The following is an 8,438-nucleotide window of genomic DNA, read 5'->3' as shown; positions in this document are numbered from 1 at the left end:
CAAAACCTCCATGTGCCTTTTAGAAGCAGCATCACCTGTCCACTGCCGAGTCCATAATACTCTTCTGGCAGAAATGGACATTGCATTAATTTTAGATGCCAGCCGGCAAATATCCCTCTGTGCATCTCTCATATATAAGACCACGTCTTTAAAATGCTCTATGGTTAGCAAAATAGTATCCCTGTCTAGTATCCATATTATCTGACAGGGTATCGGACCAAGCTGCTGCAGCACTACACACTGAAGCAATTGCAGGTCTCAGTATAATACCTGAGTGTGTATATACAGACTTCAGGATAGCTTCCTGCTTTTTATCAGCAGGCTCCTTTAAGGCGGCCGTATCCTGAGACGGCAGTGCCACCTTTTTTGCCAAGCGTGTGAGCGCCTTCTCCACCCTAGGGGACGTCTCCCAACGTAACCTGTCCTTTGGCGGGACAGGGTACGCCATCAGTAACGTTTTAGAAATTACTATTTTCTTATCGGGGGAACCCCACTTCACACACTTTATTCAACTCATCTGATGGGGGAAGAACCACTGGATGCTTTTTCTCCCCAACTATAATACCCTTTTTTGTGGTAACCGGGTTAATGTCAGAAATGTGCAACACATTTTTCATTGCCGTAATCATACAACGGATGGCCCTTGTGGGTTTTACATTTGTCTCATCGTCGTCTACACTGGAGTCAGACTCCGTGTCGACATCTGTGTCTGCCATCTGAGGTAGCGGGCGTTTTTGAGCCCCTGATGGCTTTTGAGACGCCTGGGCAGGCACGAGCTGAGAAGCCGGCTGTCCCACTGCTGTACGTCATCTAGCCTTTATGTAAAGGAGTTGACACTGTCGGTTAATACCTTCCACATATCCACCCACTCTGGTGTCGACCCCGCAGGGGGTGACATCACACTTATCGGCACCTGCTCCGCCTCCATATAATCTTCCTCATCAATCATGTCGACACAGCCGTACCGACACACGCACACACACAGGGAATGCTCTGACTGAGGACAGGACCCCACAAAGTCCTTTGGGGAGACAGAGAGAGAGTATGCCAGCACACACCAGAGCGCTATATAATGCAGGGATTCACACTACACACAGTGATTTTTCCCCTATAGCTGCTATAAATATACAGTTTGCGCCTATATTTAGTGCCCCCCCTCTCTTTTTCACCCTATTGAGCCTGGAAACTGCAGGGGAGAGCCTGGGGAGCGTCCCATTAGCGGAGCTGTGAGAGGAAATGGCGCCAGTGTGCTGAGGGAGATAGCCCCGCCCCCTTCTCGGCGGACTTCTCCCGCTTTTTTAAGGATATTTTTGGCAGGGGATTTTACACACATATATAGTCTTACTGACTATATTATGTGTTTTATGCCAATATAAGGTACTCTTATTGCAGCCCAGGGCGCCCCCCCCCCCAGCGCCCTGCACCCATCAGTGACCGGAGTGTGTGGTGTGCATGGGGAGCAATGGCGCACAGCTGCAGTGCTGTGCGCTACCTTAATGAAGACCGGAGTCTTCAGCCGCCGATTTCCTGGACGTTCTTCTTGCTTCTGGCTCTGCAAGGGGGACGGCGGCGCGGCTCCGGGACCGGACGACCGAGGCTGGGCCTGTGTTCGATCCCTCTGGAGCTAATGGTGTCCAGTAGCCTAAGAAGCCCAAGCTAGCTGCAAGCAGGTAGGTTCGCTTCTTCTCCCCTCAGTCCCTCGTAGCAGTGAGCCTGTTGCCAGCAGATCTCACTGAAAATAAAAAACCTAAATATACTTTCTTTTCTAAGAGCTCAGGAGAGCCCCTAGTGTGCAACCAGCTCGGCCGGGCACAGAATTCTAACTGAGGTCTGGAGGAGGGGCATAGAGGGAGGAGCCAGTGCACACCAGGTAGTCCTAATTCTTTCTTAGATGTGCCCAGTCTCCTTTGGAGCCCGCTATTCCCCATGGTCCTTACGGAGTTCCCAGCATCAACTAGGACGTCAGAGAAATACAGCATTAATGTCCGCCCAGCGATCACGTTATTCCTTCATTACCATTATAAAGTGCAGCGGGGGTTCCGTCCTTTATGTCACAGGTGACGCATGAGTGCGGAGACGCCGCCTTTATTACCCCTGTCTGTTGTGTGAGGCCTCTATTACTATAGCGCTCCAAGTGCGCTTTCTGTGCAGCTGTACGGTACAAACTGCGGCCCACTCTATGCGTAAGGACAAGGGGGGCTTCTGCAGGGAGGTATAGGGTACTGTGCCAACCCATAGGCCGTAGGACGCTACCCTTATGCGTGATCGCCAACTCCACCAGCTCATTGCAGTAATTCCATCCGCTAAAGTGAAATCTGGTTCTTGCCCCTCAGTGCAAATCTAGGCGTACTCCTGGCCTTAATCTATATGTACCAAGGGCTGACCCGATCCACCCAGCCCCGCCCATAGCGCACCGACAGTGATGCCCCAACGTGGCTAAAGTGTGACGATTGTATTTCAGTGACCTTTAAACAGAGTCTGATTACCAAATAGGCTCCGGCATATGGGCACCGCTCCTATTAGGGGCCCCACGACAAAGGCTCAAAATAATATTAATTTGATCTTGAAAGAAAATGCCGCACAGACTTCTTACGTTGTATCCAAGACAATGAAAAACTTAATCAACTCAAAGAAACAAAAACTTTACATTAAAGACTCTATAGAGAAAATACTGTATTAATATAACGGGGAGGCGGTCAATTTGCCGGCTGTCAGGAGAGAGACGCCAGAAAACCGAGAATCGGTGAAACAAAAGCGGTCGGAATCCCGACCGCTGCCTGAAATTCACATTCCAAGGGAGAATATAAACCTGTGAAGACCTAAGGACGCCACCGGGCCCGAAGTGCGGCAAGGACAGCGAGCTTGTGAGGGTACACGCAGCGCTCGCTGCCGGTATTCTGGCTGCCGGGATCCAGACCGTTGGTTGGTAAAATTACAAATGTATTAGGAGATAATTTACAAGAGGGCCGGAGATTTCGCCTCTTGGGGGTAATTCCAAGTTGATCGCAGCAGGAATTTTGTTAGCAGTTGGGCAAAACCATGTGCAATGCAGGTGGGGCAGATGTAACATGTGCAGAGAGAGTTAGATTTGGGTGGGTTATATTGTTTCTGTGCAGGGTAAATACTGGCTGCTTTATTTTTACACTGCAAATTAGATTGCAGATTGAACACACCACACCCAAATCTAACTCTCTCTGCACATGTTAAATCTGTCTCCCCTGCAGTGCACATGGGGGGGTAATTCTTAGAGGGCCCTCATTCCGAGTTGTTCGCTCGCAAGCTGCTTTTAGCAGCATTGCACACGCTAAGCCGCCGCCTACTGGGAGTGAATCTTAGCTTATCAAAATAGCGAACGAAAGATTTGCAATATTGCGAAAAGTCTTCTCTGTGCAGTTTCTGAGTAGCTCGAGACTTACTCTGCCAGTGCGATCAGTTCAGTGCTTGTCGTTTTTGGTTTGACGTCACAAACACACCCAGCGTTCGCCCAGACACTCCTCCGTATCTCCAGCCACTCCTGCGTTTTTCCCAGAAACGGCAGCGTTTTTTCGCACACACCCATAAAACGGCCAGTTTCCGCCCAGAAACACCCACTTCCTGTCAATCACATTACGATCACCAGAACGAAGAAAAAACCTCGTAATGCCGTGAGTAAAATACCTAACTGCATAGCAAATTTACTTGGCGCAGTCGCACTGCGGACATTGCACATGCGCATTAGCGACTAATCGCTCCGTTGCGAGAAAAATATAACGAGCGACCAACTCGGAATGACCACCTTGATCGCAGCAGGAACTTTGTTAGCAGTTGGGCAAAACAATGGCCCTCATTCCGAGTTGTTCGCTCGCTAGCAGATTTTAGCAGCATTGCACACGCTAAGCCGCCGCCCTCTGGGAGTGAATCTTAGCTTAGCAGAATTGCGAATAGAAATTTCTTAGCAGTTTCTGAGTAGCTCTAGACTTACTCCTACACTGCGATCAGCTCAGTCAGTTTCTTTCCTGGTTTGACGTCACACACACGCCCTGCGTTCGGTCAGCCACTCCCCCGTTTCTCCAGACACTCCCGCGTTTTTCCCTGACACGCCTGCGTTTTTCCGCACACTCCCAGAAAACGGTCAGTCTCCGCCCAGAAACACCCACTTCCTGTCAATCACTCCACGATCACTTCAACGATGAAAATTCTTCATTCGGACGTGAGTAAATCTACTAAGTTTTGTGCTAAAATACTTAGCGCATGCGCACTGCGCACTGCGAACCATGCGCATGCGCATTTTTGCCTTAATCGCTCCGTTGCAAAAATCAGCAACGAGCGAACAACTCGGAATGACCCCCCTTGTGCAGTGCAGGGGAGGGGGGGCAGATGTAACATGTGCAGAGAGAGTTAGATATGGGTGTGGTGAGTTCAATCTGCAATCTAATTTACAGTGTAAAAATAAAGCAGCCAGTATTAACCCTGCACAGAAACAAACTAACCCACCCAAATCTAAATCTCTCTGCACATGTTACATCTGCCCCCCCTGCAGTGCACATGGTTTTGCCCAACTGCTAACAAAATTCCTGCTGCGATCAATTTGGAATTACCCCCTTTATCCACTGTTTGGTTTCAGGAACAATAAACAGCAAAGTGATCCGATGGCGGATGTCAGAAGAGAGGAGGACGCGGCCAACCACAGCGCAGACGAGGACCAGGAGGAGTTCTACGATGCGTCAGATGTTTTCTGTGACTGTCTGGAAGACCCAACTGAGGAACATCCAGACGCAGCGTGTAAGTTACATACAGATGCAGCGTGTAAGTTACATACAGATGCAGCGTGTAAGTTACATCCAGAAGCAGCGTGTAAGTTACATACAGACGCAGCGTGTAAGTTACATACAGATGCAGCGTGTAAGTTACATACAGACGCAGCGTGTAAGTTACATACAGACGCAGCGTGTAAGTTACATACAAATGCAGCGTCTAAGTTGCATACAGATGCAGCGTGTAAGTTACATACAGACGCAGCGTGTAAGTTACATACAGACGCAGCGTGTAAGTTACATACAGACGCAGAGTGTAAGTTACATCCAGATGCAGCGTGTAAGTTACATAGAGACGCAGCGTGTAAGTTACATCCAGACGCAGCGTGTAAGTTACATCCAGACGCAGCGTGTAAGTTACATCCAGACGCAGCGTGTAAGTTACATCCAGACGCAGCGTGTAAGTTACATACAGACGCAGCGTGTAAGTTACATACAGACGCAGCGTGTAAGTTATACAGATGCAGCGTGTAAGTTACATACAGATGCAGCGTGTAAGTTACATACAGATGCAGCGTGTAAGTTACATACAGACGCAGCGTGTAAGTTACATACAGACGCAGCGTGTAAGTTACATACAGACGCAGCGTGTAAGTTACATACAGACGCAGCGTGTAAGTTACATACAGACGCAGCGTGTAAGTTACATACAGACGCAGCGTGTAAGTTACATACAGACGCAGCGTGTAAGTTACATACAGACGCAGCGTGTAAGTTACATACAGACGCAGCGTGTAAGTTACATACAGACGCAGCGTGTAAGTTACATACACATGCAGCGTGTAAGTTACATACACATGCAGCGTGTAAGTTACATACACATGCAGCGTGTAAGTTACATACAGATGCAGCGTGTAAGTTACATACAGACGCAGCGTGTAAGTTACATACAGACGCAGCGTGTAAGTTACATACAGACGCAGCGTGTAAGTTACATACAGACGCAGCGTGTAAGTTACATACAGATGCAGCGTGTAAGTTACATACAGACGCAGCGTGTAAGTTACATACAGACGCAGCGTGTAAGTTACATACAGATGCAGCGTGTAAGTTACATACAGACGCAGAGTGTAAGTTACATCCAGATGCAGCGTGTAAGTTACATAGAGACGCAGCGTGTAAGTTACATCCAGACGCAGCGTGTAAGTTACATCCAGACGCAGCGTGTAAGTTACATCCAGACGCAGCGTGTAAGTTACATACAGACGCAGCGTGCAAGTTACATACAGACGCAGCGTGTAAGTTACATACAGACACAGCGTGTAAGTTACATACAGACGCAGCGTGTAAGTTACATCCAGACACAGCGTGTAAGTTACATCCAGACGCAGCGTGTAAGTTACATCCAGACGCAGCGTGTAAGTTACATACAGACGCAGCGTGCAAGTTACATACAGACGCAGCGTGTAAGTTACATACAGACGCAGCGTGTAAGTTACATACAGACGCAGCGTGTAAGTTACATACAGACGCAGCGTGTAAGTTACATACAGACGCAGCGTGTAAGTTACATCCAGATGCAGCGTGTAAGTTACATACAGACGCAGCGTGTAAGTTACATACAGATGCAGCGTGTAAGTTACATACAGACGCAGCGTGTAAGTTACATACAGACGCAGCGTGTAAGTTACATAGAGGCGCAGCGTGTAAGTTACATACAGACGCAGCATGTAAGTTACATACAGATGCAGCGTGTAAGTTACATCCAGACGCAGGGTATAAGTTACATCCAGACGCAGCGTGTAAGTTACATACAGACGCAGCGTGTAAGTTACATACAGACGCAGAGTGTAAGTTACATCCAGACGCAGCGTGTAAGTTACATCCAGACGCAGCGTGTAAGTTACATCCAGACGCACCGTGTAAGTTACATACAGACGCAGCGTATAAGTTACATCCAGACGCAGCGTATAAGTTACATCCAGACGCAGCGTGTAAGTTACATACAGACTCAGCATGTAAGTTACATGCAGATGCAGCGTGTAAGTTACATACAGACGCAGCGTGTAAGTTACATACAGATGCAGCGCGTAAGTTACATACAGAAGCAGCATGTAAGTTACATACAGATGCAGCGTGTAAGTTACATACAGACGCAGCGTGTAAGTTACATAGAGACGCAGCGTGTAAGTTACATCCAGACGCAGCGTGTAAGTTACATACAGACACAGCATGTAAATTACATACAGATGCAGCGTGTAAGTTACATAGAGACGCAGCATGTAAGTTACATCCAGACGCAGCGTGTAAGTTACATACAGACACAGCATGTAAATTACATACAGATGCAGCGTGTAAGTTACATAGAGACGCAGCGTGTAAGTTACATAGAGACGCAGCGTGTAAGTTACATACAGATGCAGCGTGTAAGTTACATAGAGACGCAGCGTGTAAGTTACATCCAGATGCAGCGTGTAAGTTACATACAGACGCAGCGTGTAAGTTACATACAGACGCAGCGTGCAAGTTACATACAGACGCAGCGTGTAAGTTACATACAGACACAGCGTGCAAGTTACATACAGACGCAGCGTGTAAGTTACATCCAGACGCAGCGTGTAAGTTACATACAGACGCAGCGTGTAAGTTACATAGAGACGCAGCGTGTAAGTTACATACAGATGCAGCGTGTAAGTTACATACAGACGCAGCGTGCAAGTTACATACAGACGCAGCGTGTAAGTTACATCGAGACGCAGCGTGTAAGTTACATCCAGACGCAGCGTGTAAGTTACATACAGACGCAGCGTGCAAGTTACATACAGACGCAGCGTGTAAGTTACATCGAGACGCAGCGTGTAAGTTACATCCAGACGCAGCGTGTAAGTTACATACAGATGCAGCGTGTAAGTTACATACAGATGCAGCGTGTAAGTTACATACAGACACAGCGTGTAAGTTACATAGAGACGCAGCGTGTAAGTTACATACAGACACAGCATGTAAATTACATACAGATGCAGCGTGTAAGTTACATAGAGACGCAGCGTGTAAGTTACATCCAGACGCAGCGTGTAAGCTACATACAGACGCAGCGTGCAAGTTACATACAGACGCAGCGTGTAAGTTACATACAGACGCACCGTGTAAGTTACATACAGATGCAGCGTGTAAGTTACATACAGATGCAGCGTGTAAGTTACATACAGATGCAGCGTGTAAGTTACATACAGATGCAGCGTGTAAGTTACATACAGAAGCAGCGTGTAAGTTACATACAGACGCAGCGTGTAAGTTACATACAGATGCAGCGTGTAAGTTACATACAGACACAGCATGTAAGTAACATACAGATGCAGCGTGTAAGTTACATAGAGACGCAGCGTGTAAGTTACATACAGACACAGCATGTAAGTTACATACAGATGCAGCGCGTAAGTTACATAGAGACGCAGCGTGTAAGTTACATGCAGATGCAGCGTGTAAGTTACATAGAGACGCAGCATGTAAGTTACATCCAGACGCAGCGTGCAAGTTACATATAGATGCAGTGTTTAAGTTACATCCAGACGCAGCGTGTAAGTTACATACAGACGCAGAGTGTAAGTTACATCCAGACGCAGCGTGTAAGTTACATACAGACGCAGCGTGTAAGTTACGTCCAGACGCACCGTGTAAGTTACATCCAGACGCAGCGTATAAGTT

This window comes from Pseudophryne corroboree, chromosome 8 (assembly GCF_028390025.1).
Source record: "Pseudophryne corroboree isolate aPseCor3 chromosome 8, aPseCor3.hap2, whole genome shotgun sequence".
In the NCBI taxonomy this organism is placed as follows: Eukaryota; Metazoa; Chordata; class Amphibia; order Anura; family Myobatrachidae; genus Pseudophryne; species Pseudophryne corroboree.
Note: the sequence above shows the minus strand (reverse complement) of the source record.